The sequence below is a fragment of the Pinus tabuliformis genome, chromosome 4_2 (genome assembly GCF_031772625.1).
Source record: "Pinus tabuliformis cultivar Carrire ecotype Pingquan chromosome 4_2, CPIR1, whole genome shotgun sequence".
In the NCBI taxonomy this organism is placed as follows: Eukaryota; Viridiplantae; Streptophyta; class Pinopsida; order Pinales; family Pinaceae; genus Pinus; species Pinus tabuliformis.
Window position 1 is genome coordinate 657425667 of NC_142304.1, and position 20827 is coordinate 657446493.

General features: G+C 36.6%; 1 pseudogene; it reads left to right on the plus strand.

The window, feature by feature from the left end:
* Positions 1-19629: 19629 nt before the first annotated feature.
* Positions 19630-20259, plus strand: LOC149171116 (uncharacterized; annotated as a pseudogene).
* Positions 20260-20827: the final 568 nt, after the last annotated feature.

Consider the following 20827-nt stretch of genomic DNA (forward strand, 5'->3'; position numbering starts at 1 on the left):
ACCTATATCCCACTAATTACCCCACCATCAAACACCAGACTTGCCTCGGAATCGTGACCGTGCAATCCAAGTGCTCAATTCGACGGCAGAGGAGGATTTCGCACCGAGAAGCCGCACACTAGATAACGCCCCGACCCCACCAAACTGCACGATCATTTCTGATCGTTGATTTGCTCCGCGGAATCCAACAGATGAGATCAATATCGCGCAGTACATTTGCACTGAACTTTAGTGTGCGATGAGGGCAGTTTACCGCACCATCCCTCAGCCACGTGTCAGAAGCTGTATGGAATCGCTTCCGTTTCACAAAAACCACTTTTTGTTTGAGAGTGGTGCGATCACCTCCAAACCGCTCAGGAGGTAGTTTTTCCTCCCAAAAGGTGAAACCATGGGAAAATGGTTGCTGGAAAAATCCTGAACCCCGTCCTTCTCCTCCTTATCGCTACTTCTTAACCTGAAACTATGGTTTGTGCTAATCTTTCCCTCTGGAATACTGAGCAATCTGTCCAACTCCTCCTTATCGCTACTACTGAGTCTGAAACCTAGATTTGTGTTGATCTTTCTGGAATAGAGCCATCCACCTAACCTATACTAGTGATTTCTGAAGTTGATATTGTCAATGCTGCTAAAGCCGACCGTAATCTGCCTCCCACCTATGACCTGTTTGACCAAAATTAGAGAATCCAGCCGAGAATTGGTCATTGAGACCTTTCCTTTTTAGCTTTATCCCGAAACACTTCTCTATCCTCTTCCGCCTGGTTATGACAAAGAATTTTTAGGTTGCCTTGAGGCATTACTTGCCACCCTGTCGAAACTCTGCGTTCCTTGCAGCTCACACCTTGGTTGGCCAAGATGTCTGCCAGTTTGTTAGCCTTTCTGTGCACATGGTTGAATCTGACTGAGTTTAGTCCCTGAAGGTGACCCTGAATTCTCTAGAATACCCAGATTAACTTCTAGTGTTGTGAGACTTTCTCCAGCCCTGTTCCGCAGCTAATTCTCTTTACCGAGTTGACGACTAACTCAGAGTCGGCTTCTATAATCACATTTCGGTAGTTCTTCTGCTTCAGAAAATCTAAGCATTGCTCCATTGCCATTAATTCTGCCATATTTTTTGTGGCTCTTCCTAAATGACAATGGAAGAGGAAGAGGATGCTACCTGCTTCATCTTGAAGAACCCCGCCAAAGCCCGCAATTCTCGGTTTACCTTTAGAAGCTCCATCTATGTTATATTTCAAAAAACCTTTCGAAGGAGGATGCGAGAACTCCTTTTCAATTTCCATTTTGCTTGCTTTTCTATCCAAGCCTTGTGGGATGATCCCCTTCATACCTGACTGCCTAATATTTCTCAAATCGACCTTTGAGGGAGGATATTTGGGGAGATTCCTTACTGCAGAGCTGACCGTCTCCTTAAGCTGTTTTAAGATCTGACCAAACAGGCGAAGAGCAGGATTCTTTTCATTTTTAAAGATTCTCTTATTCCTTTCTTTCCAAATATTCCAAATAATAAAGCTTGGCATAAGAGCCCAAGCAGAGTTGAGAACTTCATTATCCGAAAAATTTCTTCTCCATCTGCTTAGGGTGTTAGTAATACTCTCTTTGTCCCTGTCGGACTGTTGGAAAATGGTGGCAAATGAATCCCATAACCTGGATGTGAAAATACAGCTGTTGAGAAGATGTTCCATTGTTTCCTCTTGGGCTTCACAAAGCTGGCATCTGGAAGGCCCCAGCATACCCCTCTTTCTAATGTTGTCCCAAGTCAAGATTTTCTTGTGATGAACCAGCCACATGAAGAGTTTGATCTTCATCCAACCTTGATGTCTCCATAGGTTCTGCCAGATCTTGTTCGGAGCTTGGGAATCCAGCTCAAGGAGAATACCTTTTGCTTCCTTAATATTAAATATGCCTTCGTTGTTGTATCCCCATCTTAGTTGGTCCTGCCCTCCCAATACCAAAATCATCCTTTGTTCCAATATTTTCTCCAGAGCCTCTGCTTTTGTTTTCAGAATTCTATCATTCCTACAATCTATATTTTTCCATGTCCTCCATTTTCCTGTATTGTGAGTATAATCCCAAAAATCTTTTACTCTTGTCAATCCTTGGGTATCTGTCTCATGCTTAAGGTCCAAAAATTCCTCTTTTAACAGTATTGGTTCTTCTTGCCATTTATCCTCCCAGAATAGAGCTAGATCTCCCTCTCTGATTTCCCAGAAGCTGTTTCTTTGTACTAAACCTCTATTCTCCCAAGATTTGTTCCAGATGGCAAAGCCCTTTATATTTTCAGACATCCTTATGAGATCATTGTATTGCCAAGAGCTAGCATATTTTTCTTTCCAGATGCTTGCCCATTGAGCCTTTGGATCTTTAACCCAATGCCACCAGAGTTTGGCCCCTAAAACATTGCTTAGAATCTCCTGGTCATCCAAGCCTAGGCCCCCTTGATTCTTGGGTTTATAGATCTTTTCCCATGAGACCAAGGCCCATTTCTTCCTTGTCTCCTCCCTACCCCAGAGAAAGTTTCTTTGGATGTTTTTGAATTGCTGCAAGACTCCTTTTGGGGCAGGGACTGCTGATAGCGTGAAAATTGGAATTGATTGGAGCACCGCCTTCATTAGCACCAGTCTACCAGCCAGATTTAAAGATCTGCTCATCCATTTTCTGACTTTATCCTGCATTTTGTTGATCAACGGTTCCCAAATGCTCTTGTGCAAAGGTTTTGCAGTTAGAGGAACTCCCAAATACTTTGAAGGGAGGGAATCCCTTTGAAAGCCTAGAATTCTGGAGATATTTCTCTGAATAGCAATGTTGGTATTAAAGAAAAATATTTTGGATTTGGAGAGATTAACTTCCATTCCTATAGCCAAGGCAAATTCGTTCAGTATTTGTTTGTACGCTAGAGCCTCTTTGACTGTGGGGATTCCCTATAACATGGTATCATCTACAAATTGTTGATGAGTCAAAGCCTGTCCATTCTCCTTCAATTAAAGACCCTGAATTTTTCCTGTTACTCTGGCATGCTTGATAGACCGACCAAGGCATTCCATCATGAGTATGAAGAGAAAGGGAGAGATTGGATCTCCCTTCCTCAGACCTCTTGAAGGAAGAAAAATCTCAGAGGGAGAGCCATCAACCAGTATTGAAAAGCTGGAACAGGTCACAGGGCCATGACCCATCTTACCTAGTTGTGATCAAAACCAAATGCCATTAGCACTTTCCTGATGTAGGTCCAGTTCACTTTGTCATAAGCTTTGGCTATGTCCAGTTGCAGGATCATTCCAGCTTTCCTCTTGCTAGTTAGCAAGTGAACCACTTCCTGAGCTTGAATGATGTTATCCAATATTTGTCTTCCTTCATCATAACCTGATTGTTCCCTTGAAACCAGAGTAGGAAGCAGAGGTTTGAGTCTGTTGGCCACTACCTTTGATATTATCTTGTATACTACGCTGCATAGGGCTATGGGTCTATCCCTTTCTAGTGTTTGTGCATTGTCCTGTTTAGGGATCAGGGAGATGAAGGAGGTGTTGAGCACCTTGAAAATAGTTCTGCTCACCCTGGAATCCTCCACAACATTCAAAATGTCCTCTTTAACAATATTCCAGCAAGCTTTAAATAAATCCACATTGAAGCCATCTGGGCCTGGTGCTTTGCCATTCTGCATATCTTTGAGGACCTCACTAACCTCCTCTTCAATCACTGGTCTGTTAAGATTGAAATTGTCCTCTCTAGACACCAGCTTAGGTATATGCTTGGTTCTCTTTCTGAATTATTTTCCTGAGCTATTTCTCGAAAGTGTTGAACTAACACTGCCTCTATATCCTCATGGGATTGTAGAAGCTATCCATCCTCATTTTTTATCGAAGAGATTCTGTTGTGAGCTCTGTTCGCCATGGTGGATCTGTGAAAAAAATATAGTATTATGCTCTCCCTCTTTTAGCCATTGGACTCTAGATTTTTGTCTCCAAAATATTTCCTCTTGTTTACACAAGTTCTCCCATTCTTGATGATGTTTCTCCACTAGATCATTTTTGTCTTTATCAAAACCTTCCTTGATCATAGCTTGGTTGAGTTCCTGCATTTTATTTTCCACCAATTTCTTTCCTACAAAAATATTGCCAAAATTCTTCTTATTCCAATCTTTGAGCCTCATCTTTATGTGCTTTAATCTTTTATGTAGAAGGAACATTCTAGTTCCCTGAATCTGTAGATCTTCTGCCCACCATTTTTCAATATTGCTGATGAATTCTGGGTGTGAAAGCCAAATATTCTCAAATCTGAAAGGTCTATTCCGGGGGGTACCTATGCCCTGGATCTCCATTTGAACTGGCCAGTGATCTGAGCCTCCAACGGTAAGAACACTCGCTATTATTTCCTTATCTATAAGCATAAGGTCCTAAGAGATAATGAATCTATCTAGCTTGGAGGCTACATGAGACTCTCCTCCTCTCTTATTGTTCCATGTAAAGAGGCCATTGTTTGTTTCAATGTCCACTAGTTTCATATTATCTATAAAGATTTGAAATGCTAAAGAGTCTTTACTAATGTTCTGGCTCCCCCTTTTTTTTCCAAAAGTGATTTTATCATATTGAAGTCCTCTCCCATGATCCAGGGTATTCCCACATGTCTCTCCCTGATATTCGCTAGGGAATTTGTAAGCCTGAGTTTCTCATCTATCCTTTGAGGGCCATACACATTCGTGACTAGATAGGTACCCCTATCCCCTACAGGCTGAATAACTACTGATAAATAATTCCTTGAAGCCTCAGCATCTATTATGTCAATTCTTTGAGGGTTCCAGAGAGTGAGAATGCCTCCTGTTGTGTTCTCTGCTATGACTTATAGAAACTCAAACCTACTGAGCCATTTACCATGTATTTTTCTTAACTTTTGAATGGAACATTTCGTTTCCTGGATGAAAATTATATCAAGAGTTGCATGTTTCAATCTATTACTAAGAATTCTCTATTTTCTTTTATTGCCTAGACCTCTAATATTCCAAGATATGAACTTCATATTTAAATATTTGTAAAGGAGTAGCTGGTAAGATCTTTCATCTTACCCGAATCTATCATGAGCTTTCCACATTCCATCAATAGCTCGTTTTGCTTTTTTCTGCCTCTTTTCTTTCCTGGGTTTCTAGGTGCTAATCCCAGAGTAGTTTTTATCGTTTTCACACCTTCGTTACTCAGCCTGTCCATGTTTTTTCCCCCTCCGAACCCTTTTCCTGAGTTTTCCATAAATACAACTGCTGTATTCTATTGAGCTCTTCTTGAGGTAATGATTCTACCCCACCGGTTGTTCCCTGAATCAAGAACCCTTCCAGATCTAGGTGTTCTCTTTCAAGAATCTCTTGTAGCTCACATTCCTCCAGTTCCATCTCACTCTGGGTCATTTCCTGATCCATCTCTGGTTCTGTATCACTCATCATAATCCCTTTCTATTTATCATTTTCCTGTGTTTGTTCATGGTTTCCTTCTTTCTCCTTCTCCCCCGTACTCCCTTCCTGTGCTTGATCTTCTGTTGTTCTTTCTTCGTCCTCTTCAAGAACTTGGAACTAGTTTTGACTAACTTGTTGTCCCTCATTTTTCTGTTGCTTTTGCCCTCTTTTGCCGCCTTTTCCTCTATGTACCACCTTGTGAAAGTTGTCCGGGTCTTTCATTGTATTAGTTTTTCTTTTATTCTTTGCTTTACTGAGAGGGCAGTCTCTAAGAAGGTGCCCATGTTCATGACATTTATGACATCTGAATGGGATATGCTCGTAGTCCACCGTTTGTACCCATTCTTCATCAAAAACTTCCAATATTACCTCATCCGAAAGAGCTCCTGATAGATCCATCTCAACGCATATCCTTGCAAAGGAAGTAGATTTTCCCCTTCTAGTTGCTTCAGATGATTTGACAAACCTACCTAATTTATTGCCTATGGCAGCTAACGATTTAGGTTGCCAGTAATCAAGAGGTAGTGAATAGAGTCTTACCTAGACTGGGACCGAAGTAAAAGTTTTTTGTTCCAGGACAAAGTTCATCTTCCATGGCCGCATATAGAGACCTGCTGCTGCGTAGAAGTAGGGCCCTCCTTCAAACACTCTATCATTATCCTCAATACTCGTGAACACAACGGTGAAGAATCCTTTTGACCCAAGATGTAGATCAATTCTCCCTTTAGGTTTCCAGTGGTATTTGATCCATGTTTGTAAAGCTTTTTCGATGGGCCATAATCCCATGAATTTGCAGATGATTGTGTAGGTTTGCATGTGATCCCTGTGTGCTTGCATCGCAGGATCATTTAAAACTACTCTGGGTGTAATTTCAGCTTTAGGTTTACAAGGTTGCTTTTGTTTTTTCTCTTTTGTTCCCTTTTTTTTCATCTTCCTCCTTGTCTTTAGTGCTATTGTTCTCCTTCATTTTGGGCACCAACATAGCTAGTTGGTAAATCAACTTCTCAAAGGCACAAATTTTTCATATAATGTCCATATGGGCCACATAGTATCTAATTGGAAAGAAATATCCAATGATTATAAATTTTGGCTAGGACCAAGGCATTGCCATGCAACCTCTCATCCTCAAAATCACCAAAAGGAAATATTTGGGGCCTCAAATGGCCTTGAAAGTTGGGGACCCAAAGAACCATAGAAAAAATACCAAAAATATATATAACCACAGAGGTAGTGGAAGAGTTGGATCGCCACCTATATCCACCTGGATCATCATCCAAGGCCCTCAATAATTAATCTTTACCTAATTGACTCCATGGCCCAACAAGATAAACACACTAGTCTAGTGGTTGTTTATCACTATAATTTATATTTCTTCTTTCATTTTATGGTAAATATGATCAGGATTAACTTAAAGTCTACATTTATATAAATTTCATGCCCATATGTTATCACACTATTTGAAGGGATTACATTATACTACATAATAAAAGGTGGAATCTAGCATTAATTTCATATTTTAACCTTAAAATTAAGGCCAACATATTGGTATTTATTGTTATATGCATATTCAACCATTTACAACTATTTTTTACTTAACCCTGTCTTTCCTCTTTCAAGTCCTATTGGTGCTTCGTTGATCTTATCCTTTACAGGCTATTTTAGTGGAAATATATGATATTCATTGTGTTGATTCTATTATCCCTTTGCATCAAAGGAAATATTTTAGTGGAAATACATTTCGTTAGCTTCAAGATATGTAGTTGATTTTAGTGGATGTCACCAATAACTAATTCTTTTGAAACATATCTCTATGGAACAATCAATTTAGATGTTCCAATTTGATGTTAGTGTGCACGAAACTCATAAAAAGGGCATAATAAAGCATTAAGAATGAATTCGCAAGTGATACATATTAAACCCAAGTGTGAATGTGGCTTCTTTAGTGACTTCTCATGGCAAAAATCCAATTTAGGGCAAAACAAGTTCATTTTCACATTGAATTTTGGAGTTCTAACCTTGTTGCAGTAAAAAACCCCTGCCTATCAATTTTTCAACTACAAATATTAGGATATATAGGAAATCATTTGTAACACCATCTATTCTAGGTAATAGAACTATGCTTCCTCTTTACTTTCATGTAGTTCTTTTAGTTTTACCCCCAACTTTATATGTGGGGGACATCAATTTCCTTTGAGAGCTTCATTAATCTTGTGTTGTTTATCTAAAGTGATTAAGGAGTTGTTCATTTCTCTATTTTAAATAGCAAAGTGATGATCACTCTATTAAGGTAGACCCAGAGATACTTTATCATAGCCCTTAGATCTCATGCAATTTTGTCAAAAAAAATTATGTTTGACTTGAATGGATAGAAGTAATAATTTTTATCATTATTCTTTTAGAAGTTCAAACCAAAAAAATAAAGTGGAAGGAGAAGGAACATGAAGTGGATGACCTAGTTCATCTTTGACATAGACCAACACTAGATGTGCTCTAGGATTGTGGACTCCTCAATTTTTTGCACACACAAAATGTGAATGGAAAAGTTCCCTTATTGCAAAGGCTAATTGGGATGTGGGATCTCAATAAACAATGGTTCACAATGTAAAATAAAACATTGACACTAAATATTGAGGATATTTATTTCTTTACTAGACTATCAAGGCAATTTGTCTTGATAGTAGAATCAGGTGTCCAAGGATGGGGAGAGGAGACTAAAGATAATTAGAGTATATAGTATTGTAAAACACAAGCTCAAAAAATATTTAGAGAGATATAAATCGAGTGATGGATGTGACACTCCATACCATCATGTTTTCCATCACCCAAGTAGCAGGATCTCGAGGCACCCATATGGAATCTATGGTTCAAGTGGATATAATAGTGCAGTATCTAAAATAGACCATTTTCAATTAGAGTGTCAATCAATTTAAAAACATGAAATTCCATCTAACAAAACATTTTAGAGTGAAACAGAAGCAATTAAACTATAATAGTATACTAGTATTTTTGTTTTTCAAGTGAGTACTAGTTATGAGGCTATGAGTATCAACACTATTCAATGACCCATCTAAGCCATGCATGACTCGATGGACCAACTTAATGGCTTAGACGAGTGTTAGAGAAATGGTCCATTAACTTAATTAGGACTTCTTTGATTAGTTTGAGGACCAATATGTTATGATTGAAAATCATGCATATTTTGGAATCAACTTCCACTTCAACCAAGAACTAGCACTTCGACATTATGGGTGGTGTGGTGACTTTAGTAAGCAAATGTTTTTGGATATTTTTAAATTTTATAGCTTTTTGGTGCTTTTTTCATATGTAATCTATTTTGGTTTATGTAATGTCTCCAATGTTTAATTGTTGCACATATGTGGCTAATATCAAATTTCCTAGATAATCATTATTGCACTGTCACATTGCACCCATTAAGTGAGACTTGGAGGAAGATGGTAAGGGTGAAAATAAAACTGAACTATGGGAGGTGATGAGAAAGTTAGAAGGCCTCACCATGGTGTAACCCCAATAGTGGATGGAAAAGGTTCCTTCATACCTATGGTGACACATAATTTATGTATCTAGTAGTCTTGGTTGCCTCTTAAGGCATGCAACCTAATTTGTTGTATGTTGTTATTAGCATGACGACTAATGCTCATTCTATCCCCTTCTATAATTTTTTCTTGTATGCTTAATGAGAGATATAGTATTTGTGTCTCGTGTATGGGTTGGAAGCTTGGGCCTAAGTGCCTAGTCTTCAAAATGGACTAATTTTGGTATATGGTGTAACATATATTTCTCTCTCTCTCTCTCTGTAGATATATATATATATATATCCATATATATATATATATATATAGATGTGGCTACTTATGGTTGCAAATGATTTGATTATTAACCCATGTGTTTATTGATGTACATGCATGTACTTTTAATGATGTTGATTTAATGAGATAAATGCTAACCTAAAACATAATTGGCTAAGGAATTATCTAACATACAATACCCCCTTGGTATGTGTTGATAGATAATGTGATCAAATGATTGTTTAAGGAGATGCACTCACAAGTACCTATGAAGTAACACATGATTCCTCATGATAGAGACATGGTTCAATTGTGGTACCACAAGTTTGGAGTCTAGAATAACAATCAAATCAAATATTACAAGGGAAATAGCCTCAAATAAGAGATTCATGACTACACTATATTCCATTATTAATTGTTGGTTGTAGGGCCAAGGATTATTCCCCCAAAACTCACAAATTTGTTAGTGGATGAGAATATCACCCAAATGGTGAAAGAAACATTATGGGTACTATGGCTAACTCCATCCATGAAGCCTATGCAAACCACTATGGATGCTAATGTTTTCCAATGAAATATTAGGCACGATAAGAAAATCATTTATGCAATCTATGCCTACAAATAAAAGTGAACACACCATAATACAATATGCACAAAGCACCATGTATCTTTGTGACTTACACATAGTGATTTTTAATATAGATCCCATTAGAAGACTGCAACAGTGGATTTCCCATAATAATCCACTATCTTGTATACCCCTTTTTGCAATACATATTTAACAATATATATTTCATGCCACATTGATTATATTTTTCCTACTACTAACTTTTTATGATCCTGATAATAGAGAAAAATCAAGTATTTTTCTACAAATACTTGAGGGAGAACAAATTTATCATATTGATCCTTATCTCATTGGCCAACATAGCACCCCAATGTTTTCATCAAGTTATCCCAAAATACAAGATACAATATTCCCTGACAAAGGTATTATTGGTTTTAGCATTGTACAATTGATCGCCAAAATTAATTGCTTAATAAAAATAGAAAATATGGTGTTGCATACGTAGAAACTAACACACATATTTTACTCTATAAACCAAAATGGGGATCAATAGATTTTTTTTCACTGTACTATATATTTAAAATGCTACAATATAATATTAATATTCCATAGCATCCTTAAAATCCCAATTTGTTAACCCATGATTATAATACAATAATATTTCATTAGCAAAATTAAAAGCCATGGATTGAACAACCATATGCCCCAAAACTACTATATCAAAAAACCATGTATTTAAAATACTTAAAATGGATGAAAAAAAGTGTCCATCTTTTTGGGTGCATTACACCTACCACAATAAATCATCCATGGGAATAATTATGCTGCGAATATAAGAAATACAAAAAAATATCCCAGTTGTTCTTTTATTTTCACAAAGGGGGGCATAATAGTTCATGATCAACAAATTGTGACAATACGTGTGATTGTTTCTCTATAGAAAGAGAAGTTCTTAGTGCTCAGAGATGTTTGTAATGAATATAAAAAATAAATCAAAATGTCCATCTTTACCAGTAGCACCTTCATATATTCAATTATATCTCTCACAAAGTGATATTGCACATCAATATGTTTTGTATTAGAATGATAAGTTGGGTTCTTCATCATGAAGATTGCAATTTAACTATTGCAACCTTTCCTTAAAGCTTGTTGTATGAACCCATACCTGAACACAATCTCTGTAACCTTAAAAATTCCTTGATTGTATGATTGGTTTTCATATGTTCAACTTCTATAGTTGATAGTGTCACTATAGACTTCCTATTTCTCATCCAACTAATTTCTCCCCCAAATAGGTTGAAAACATATCCACTAGAAAAAAATTTGCAATCCATATCTCTCGCCTTGTCGACACTAACAAATCCATGTATTTCTAACATTTTTTCCAATCTTGATCTTCCTTGATAGCATCATCCATAACCAATAGTGCCACATAAATAATTGAAAGCCACCTTTACTATTGTCCAATGCTCCTTCCATGGTTTTGACAAATACCTAGCTTATACTCCCACTACATTTGCAATGTCTAGTTTACTATAAACCATTGCATACATCAAACTGATAGCCATAGTAGCATATGGAGCATGGGGAATGTCATCTTCCTCTTCCTACATCTTGGGGTAGTGATCTACAGATAAAATTACAGCTATAGGAAGAGGGACCTTTACCAGTTTACATTCCTACATATTAAACCTATACAATATTCTCTAGACATACATCCTTTGATTTAAACATTTTTTCTTGTTTTCCAAATCTCTTTTAATTTCCATGCCCAAAATGAAATTTGTGACACCAAGATCCTTGATGTCAAATTTAGAGGACAACTATTTTTTCACATCATCGATGATTTCCTTGCTATTTCTATTTAAAAACGTATCATTTACATACAAGACCAAATAAATAAGATGATCACCAACTAATTTCAAATGTACACAATGATATGATTTCGTCCTTGTGAATCCAAGTCCCAATATGTAGGTTTCAATTTTTTTATAATGCATCCTTGGTGATTACTTTAACCCATATAGGGACTTTGTTAGTCTCCATATCATCTCTTTCTTTCTCTTTAGTGAAAATATTTCTTACTATTTCATGTAGATATATTCTTATAGAACCCCATGTAGGAATGTTGTCTCCATGTCCATCTATTCTACAAAATCAAAGGTATTAACAATGTATAAAAGACCACCCATATGTGGGTGACATTCAATGAAATTTATGAAGAATATGATGAACGACGGCGAGAGGACAGGGCACTTGGCTGATGGCGCCTCTCCCCATACCACTCTGAGCCGATCCCATGACAGATCGCAGGCGGCATTTAATGCAGGCTTGGGTCGAGAAAGATCTATCCTCTGCCCAAACATGGATTCCCCTCGTAACTTTGTGTTTCCTTCTCCCCTGCTCCACTGCAACTGTCCGCCCCAAGCTACTGAACCCAGCTCCCACACAGTTACTGGGCATCGCTGCTAGTTAGCGAGTTGTGTCGATTTCGGTAATGGGCATCACCATTCCCATTCCAGGTTCTGCCAGTTAACCACCGCCCAGCCGGTCCTTGTTCCCCTTCTCAATCCCTCCGCCATCGGTTCCACTGAACTCTTAGCCAGGCATCCCGAAATGGTTTGACATCGCATGAGAAGTCGAAGAGGAGGGACTCGGGGAGGTAGTGCCCGCCCTCAGATGGAGCCGAATCCTGAGCCTGCTGCCTCCTCTCCCTCCCCTGATCTGTATCACCCCCATAGCTATGGTTTAGGAAGATATCCCAATACTCGTAGTGGTCGGGGTCGTGCTCTGTCTCCGGGTGAAGGTCGCAGAGATTTCATGGTTCACACTGCTAATTTTCCTCTGCCTCTTCACCCCACTCCCCACTTGACCCAATTCAAATGCTGAACAGACCAGTGATTACTGCTACAATCACCATCCTCTTCACTGAAGATAATGAGCAGCCAGCTACCCAGGTGGAAAACTCTAATTTGTGGCAAGCAGAGGTTCACAGATGCAGAAATGCCTGAGATGCAGGAAAGAATCCGCTGGATGAAGGAGACATTGCTCTGCATGGCCAGACCATGGGTGGCGGTCAGCATGCTGAGGGTGGTAGTTCTGGTGCCACGTGCTCCCCAGGTGGAACAGGGATTGAAGGGTTGGATTCGAAGGCGGCGGCTAGCAGCCATGGTGACGTCCAACTTGCGGGTGGGCCACACGGCGGAGCGTCGTCGTCGACGGAGGATGACTGGACGAAGTATGCTTGTCCGATTGTAGAGGAGCCCATCCCAGACGAGCTCAAATGATATTGCGTGGCTGCCAGGTGTCATTTGTCTGGACTTTTTTGATATGTTAGTTCTACTGGATTTTGTTTGGATCTTTTTTTCTATCATGGAGAAACTTCTCTGGTTTTTGTTTTTTCCGGTCTTAAAGATTGATATCCCATCTAGGTATTTTTGTTTCTGCAGACTGGTTTCCCCAATGTTGGGGCAGTCAAGATATTCTCTGATGCACTATGTTAAGCGCTATTGAGGCCTGAGCCTCAATGTATTTTTTGTTACATATTAATAGATTAACTTAACTTAGAAAAAAAAACAATGTATAAAAGACATATAATACAAGTTAACTTGGAAATAGGTCAAAAAATCTTACCAAATTCAATTCCCTCTATCTGGGAAACCTTTCACTGCTAAAAGAATTTGTATTTCTCCACTTTTCCTTTTGCATTCAACTTCTTTATAAACACAAATTTGATGCCAATGGGATTTCTTCCTTCAATAACTCTACTAGATCCCAAGCCTAGTTCTTGTCAAAGGCTATCATTTCTTCAACCACGGCCATTTTTCCATTGTTTTCCATCTTGTGAATTTTCTTCCTCTCCAATAGTTATAGAGTCATCATTAGTGATAAACAAATAAAATTTTGAAAGGAAATCAAGTGGACTATACCTTTTAGTTTCATTCTTTCCTAAACAGATCTTCTCAATATCAAATAATGTGGCTCTTCTCCTTATAATTCCTATTATTATATAATTTTTTATTCACCATCCTTCTCTGGTTCTTTCTTCCTTGGTGGGACATCATATTTGAGAACATCTTTGATTTCTATAAATATAACATATTTACTATACACAACCTTTAATTTATGGGTTCCAAACTTTATATCCTTTCAAGTCATCATTACAACCAATGAAGTTACACTTGTTAGATTTATTATCCAACTTGCTCCTAATTTGCTTTGGAGTGTGTAGATAAGCATCACATGTAAATATTTTGATATGTTTAAGAGATGGTTTCTTACTAGGACATACCTCATGTGAAGTCTTATCATCCAACACTAATGAGGGTGATCTATTTACCTAGTAACACATAGTATCCATTGCCCCTTCCCATAATCCTTGTCCTAATTCAACACCACTAAGCATGCTCCTTTCTTTTTCTATCAATGTTTTCTTCATCCTTTGAAAAAATCCATTACGTTGAGTTGTGTATGGAGTATTTTTCTACCTTTCTATATTACTCTTCTCACAAATTCATCAAATTCATTCCTATAGAATTGTCCACCATTATCCATCCTTTAGTATCATAATTTTATTCTATGACTAATTTTCCATAAGTGATCTAGATGGGTATTGGTGACCACCACCTATTTCACTAATCAACCAATTTTATATCTTCTAGGCAAGTTCTTTATGGTTTTTTTGGTCCCAAATTTTTAGGGTCATTTTTAGGCCCTAAATCATGTTTCTTGGCCATTCAAGGGGTTAGGGGTCCCATGGCATATGCTAGACCCATCCAAATGTCGTCACCCTTGGATAGTTCTTTCCAATGAGTTGTTCTATTCCTTATAAAAATAATGTATGAAAAATTTATAGCTCCAAGAAGTTGATGTACCAAGTTACCACCTTGGGGCCTACAACCCTTCTAGCATTTCATCTTATAGGGTTAAAATTTTGAACCTCTAGGGTTCTTTCTTTATGTTAAAAGGTCATTTTTTCATCGTCCTGTGATAATGTTTTGTGATTGTGTGTAACTTCCATCTCTCTCTCCCTTTCTCTCTATCTCTCTAGAGATAAATACCACCATTCTATCCAGTTTATGGTCTACAATATTATGTTATTTTTAACTATTAATAGAAGTTGGGTTTTCACTACATTACTCTGCTCTTTTCTATATTTCTCTATGGGTGTGTTTCATTTCCTTTCCTAATTTTCACTTCGTTCCTTGTACAACATATATCACTGATATCTTAGAAATATGTTGCTTGTCATTTCTTGGTGCATGTCCTCAATGAGGTTAGGGTACAAATATTTTTGTCTCGAGCTAGTTTCAAGTGGGAATGATCACTCTTGTCAACCCAAGTGGCTCCCCATAGAAAAAGAAAAGAGATATGATAAAGTGGGAGATCCTACCAAGTTGTTGCTCAAGGAAGTACTCATGTAATAGAGGAATGAAATGATGGAAAATTTCACCGAAATCCTTTGAAGATTGCCAATAACAGTGAAGGAACCTTCAACAAACAATATTCAAAATACAAGTTAATTTGGATACCCCTTGATTAAAGCCTAAATAAATACAGATGCGAATAATTCCAAAATCATTGTTCTATGTCAACTCAAAACTTTTAAAATTCATTACCTTCCATTAACTAAAAAATTTATATGTACAAAATTTTGTATCCTTTAATTTCATCTTTCAAAATATAATGGCTCTTTCTCTTTTATAATTATTCAAATTTCTTATATTTTCAATTTTTACAATTTAACATAAACCTTAATATTTAAGTTCCTAGCATTCCAAAGTGTGAAAATAAACCTATAAGGTTGAAAAGTTAACACAATGCCATAGTTATTCAATATACAAATTCTTAATATTGTTTGGATGGTGTGGGTGAAGATCAATATAAATACGAATACGTAAATAAATTTGCAACATCGCAACTCGTTAATCCCAAGGTTTATAACATATTTTCTCATCCAAAAATTTATAAATATATGATTAATAAAAAGTCATTTTTAATTTAATTATTTATTTTAGAAATATGTTGGAATTTGCAATTACGTTAAAATTAAATTTAGTAGAATTAAGATATTCTAAATATTGATATATATAAGTTCATCGTCACCCAACTTAGATAGCATATGCAAAGAAATCACCATATAAACCATTATACAAAAGAAATTACCATAAAAAAAATAGATATTTGTTTTAATATTAAAATAACATTAAATTAAAGTATTTATTATATAAGTAAATATATATATATATATTTTTAAATTAATTAATTTAATACCATCATTGCTTTCATAAATCCACTTATCTACCTTCCTTTCATAGATCCATTTATCAAAGTCATTACTGCATTGGTTTTACGCGGCTTTTACGGTGTCATTTCAAGAAAGTCTGAAAAAGGAAAATGCTTCTCAACGCATAACGTTGGGTCAGGTTGGATTTATTGGGGATCTCTTCTGATTTTCCCTCTCCCAAATACCTATATATGGTAGACCTGTTTTAGGCTGACAACTTGGCTCTGTATTGTTGTATCTATTGTTTTTTAATCACAGCGGGAAAATTTGCCCGTCACTAGCGATTTTACCCTTATTTAACGTTTGCAAAATTGAAGTGACAGTCATTTGTGACGTGCATTAAAGTTTATAAAACGTTGTTTTGACAGTCTGTTTTTTACCCAGAACGTTATTAAGACTTTATTTTAAGCGGTTGAATAATTAGATGTAAGGTTTCCAGAAAAACGTAGAATATCTTATGCTTAATCTTTATTCAATTTTAGTAATAATTACGTGACACATATGATTGTCTTAGAAATTTACTTATAAGCTTTATTTAATTTTACTAATAATTAATGGGAAATATATGATTTTCTTAAATTTACTTATAGTTAAAAAAGTTAAAGTTTGTGTTTTATTCAATTTTGTTGATAATCAATAAATGATATACATTTTTTTTTAAATTTATTTTAGAGTTAAAAAATTTAAAATTTGTTTATAGTTTAAACAATCAATTTTATTATCTAATTTTTCATTGTTATTTAATTTTTTCAATAATCAATCTTGGATTTATGATTTACTCAATTTAAAATTGGCTTATAATTAGCATAGATCCATTTTAATTCCGAATCGCCAAGCACTGAGGTGGTTCAAATATCTCAATATGTTGGTTCAAATCTCTCAAAATGCAAGTGTAAAGCTTGACGAAAGATTTGCACTTCAAAGAGATTCTTCTGGGTTCTTGGTAGATCTTGAATTAAAATGGATCTATCTATCACATCATTAATTCAAAGTCACTAACATCACACCAAAACTAAATGTAGATTACCAAAATAGAAGTTAGGAGAAAATTAGCAATACGACATGGATATTAATAGATGAAAGTTGAAATTTCTTCATTTGTTTTGAATTTGCTGCCTAAATTGTCACCCCCCGGGCGACCAACCAAAACCAACATGAGCTAGAGAAAGGCTCATTGGTGCACATCAGACTAAGCGATGGGGATAAAAGTTGAAATTTCTTTATTTGTTTTGAATTTTCTGCCTAAATTGTCACCCTCCCCCTCCCCACGACCCACCAAAACCAACATGAGTTAGAGAAAGGCGCATTGGTTCACATCAGACTAAGCGATGGGGCTTAAATCGGAAGGAGAATGCAAACCCATGGACACCATGGCTACCAAAATTGAAGATCGTGGGGTTTCCAAATGTGAAGGTACAAAATGTCTATGAAGATGTTTTCCAAGAGGTGAACAATAAGCCCATGGAAACTTTCATAAATCTTATTTTGTGGAACACCACATTTTCTAAATGGGGGTGGGAGCATGGTGATGTTGGTTCATTTCTTCTAGGAGATCGAGGGCGGGATGGTAGTTCTCCAGTTGTTGTTGTAGAGCCGAACCTGGTGGTCCCAACCATGAAATGCAATAGGCCATCAATACTCTACAAGACTAGGTGAATAGACATTGTACAAGATTCCTTGACACCTCAACTAATAGAAGGTGTGTGCATAGTGCAAGGGAAATTTGAACCCTTCACATCAAAAAGGTGTTGGGTAATTTGACCCTTTAATCTTCTAACCCTCATGGGTGCCACCAAATGTGAAATGGGCTCGACAAACTCTGAATATGTTCAGGGGAGAAGCATAGAGAGAGGACCAATCATTTGAAGAGAAGCCAAAGGAACCATCACCGACCTTCTTATCTAAAATAGGCAACGACATGCATTTCTCAATAAACATTAGAGAATAAGTGTGGTGGTAGCGGGAGCAGGAGGATTTAGTGGCTTAGTCCCTCAAGTGATGGTGGACATAGGATGGGAGTTGTTGAGAAGAGGCTACTAGATTTAATTTATGTAAATACCCTTTGTTCATCATAGGTATGTATACAGATTACCTTTGTTCATTATATGTAATGTTTAAATCTATCCTTGAAAATTCACATTTTCTTATATTCTTCCATTTTGTATACTTTTAATCCCTTCTCTATTTAAACATAGTAGAGCAGAAAGGAACATTATTACAGAGCAAGGAATCGTCGTTGTTGAGTTGAGCTCAATTCCATTGTACATTATTGATTTGTCTTTCCTTTTCTTATTATGCTTCTTTCTTCTGTCGATGTTTTTGCTATGCTAGTGGTTGTTTCTTTGTTCTTGTTCTTGCTTGTATGTTTTTGTGGAATTTGGGTTTTTTGTTTGGCTTTGATATTGGTGTTTTTTAACATCTTTTTATTGTTTACATTTGGTATCCTATGGGAGAGGAGGTGATAATTTCACTGATTAAACCTTATAGTGGTGGTTTATGTACATTCCACATTATGTGCAGTGGGTAAAAGATGTATGCATTGTTTCTTTTGGGTTTTATTTTAATAAATAATTGTGTTTATGTGTTTAATTTAGTTCATTTGTTTAATAGTATTTTATGCATATGCAGGTGTAGAAAAATTGTGTAACAACTCCTCTAAATATGTTGGGTTGTGTTGAGGAGAAAAACCTATTGAGTCATTAAAAGTACTTTTCCTATGATTTACATTCAACTTAATATAGAGTCCTCGACTTAAAGTGGTGAAAGAAGTTATATTATGTTTTGTTAAAAGGTAGAATATTTATTATGGAAACCTAATTGAAGAAAATGAAATCCAACAACTTTACTTTATTTCATCTTCTCTTTGAAGGTCCTTTCCATTGGATAGTTATATCATTCTTAACCAAATCTTAGGTCACCTCCCCCAGCTCTTAACCAAGTTTTAAATCTCCTTTCCTGTCCTCTATAGGGGCCACTACTTGACATGAACCTCTCTCTCTTTATTTTCAACAAATATGTTACATTCCATGGAGATGATGAGGATCTTCCTTTGATGGATTGATATTCCCCAATAGTGATGGTTAGAGTTGGTTTGTGAATAAAATATGGTTGGGATGTCTATTGATTTTTTTTTGGGTCAAATTCTAGGTAAACAACCATTGAAAAAAAAATGTGCATGAAAATATAAACACATGGATGAGAGTAATACTAATATTGTTGTTGCACCAACAAACACATACAAACAATTTGATTTCTGGGTTATGGAGATTTTATTGTGAGTGTTCTTAAGATTCAATAAGTCATTTCTGCGTTATGGTCATTTTGTTATTATGATAAATATGTAAAAAAAATAACATCATTGTGTTATTGAAGGGTAATTTTTTAATCAAACTTTATTGATGAAAGATTAAGTTATTATCCAAACATCATTCTCCAAGGATAAAATTTTAAACCTAAGGTTTATTGACTAGAAGTATAAAAACCCAAAATTTAAAAAAAATTATGTGACCGGTACAAAGGAATCCAAATTCCAACCCTGATGGCAGTCTCAGTCTCCAAGTGAGGGAGAGATGAGTATTGAAATGGCTGGTTGGCTTTGCCAGACGCGAAGCGAATTAATGGCGGATTAACCTTAGCGAATGGCAATAATCTCATGCCCTCTCTCGAGAAGATCGATAATATCTGTAGCGACGTAGGGATCAAGGCGGTTATAAATTCTCTAGATAACGAAATTGGGTTGAAGATCCAATCAGATCATACTATCGACTCCACCGATGAGCAGGAGGGCACTGCTGACCAGATGGGTTCAAAAAGGTAAGGCGTATTAACTGCAGACTGGAACTCTCAAGTGACCTCGGTCACTTCTGATATAGGAGACTTCACATGTTACGAAGATGCTCGCGCAGAGCTTGATTTGTTCGTAGATCAGTTTACTCCGGATGAACTTGGAATCATCATGAGCTATGCCGATGGAGATTCAATTCCTGAAATTATGTATTTGGATGTTGTGCATAGCTATGTTGAGACTACGCAAGTTTTCTATGGGTCTATGTGGGAGGATATTATTTGGCAGTTGAATGAACATCCATTCATTCAAAATGATTTTGCATTGCCACAGCCAGGAAAATTTGGAATTAAGGGAATCGAGGTTCATGACGTTTGGAAGTAGACAATTCGACGTGTCAGCGCCAATTAGAAACGATTGTAATTGAGAAAAAAAATGGTCTCTTTTCAAGTTAAAAACATGATCCGTCCTAAGCTATGTGCATTGATCTGCTTTAGGGTTGAAGCCGTTGTCACTCAAAATTGTATCTTAAAAGACGAAGGCGGACGGTAAACCTTCGTTTTCATTCTGCTGAACATATGATGTCCCATTGTTTAATAATATCTAAATATTCACAAAACCTAAAGTTTCTCAAAATGTCGTCGATAAAATATTTAACTGCAACGTAAGGACTTTTCTTTGACCGTCAGTAATCTGACGGAACAGGATCGTCTCATTTCACTCCAAAAAAGAACTAACTCCTCCAATAGTAAGATCTGTCTTAGAATATTGGGTCTTCTAAGGTGGTTGATTACACTGTGCAATTATCATTAAATGGGCTTATAAAGACGGCTACGATACTTAAAGAAATCAATATCTTAGGCTAGCCAAACCCTCCCATGTTCAAAATTGGTCTTTCTCAACCCATATGGTCGAAGTTGATAAGAATATGTTGATTACTCGACTACAACTA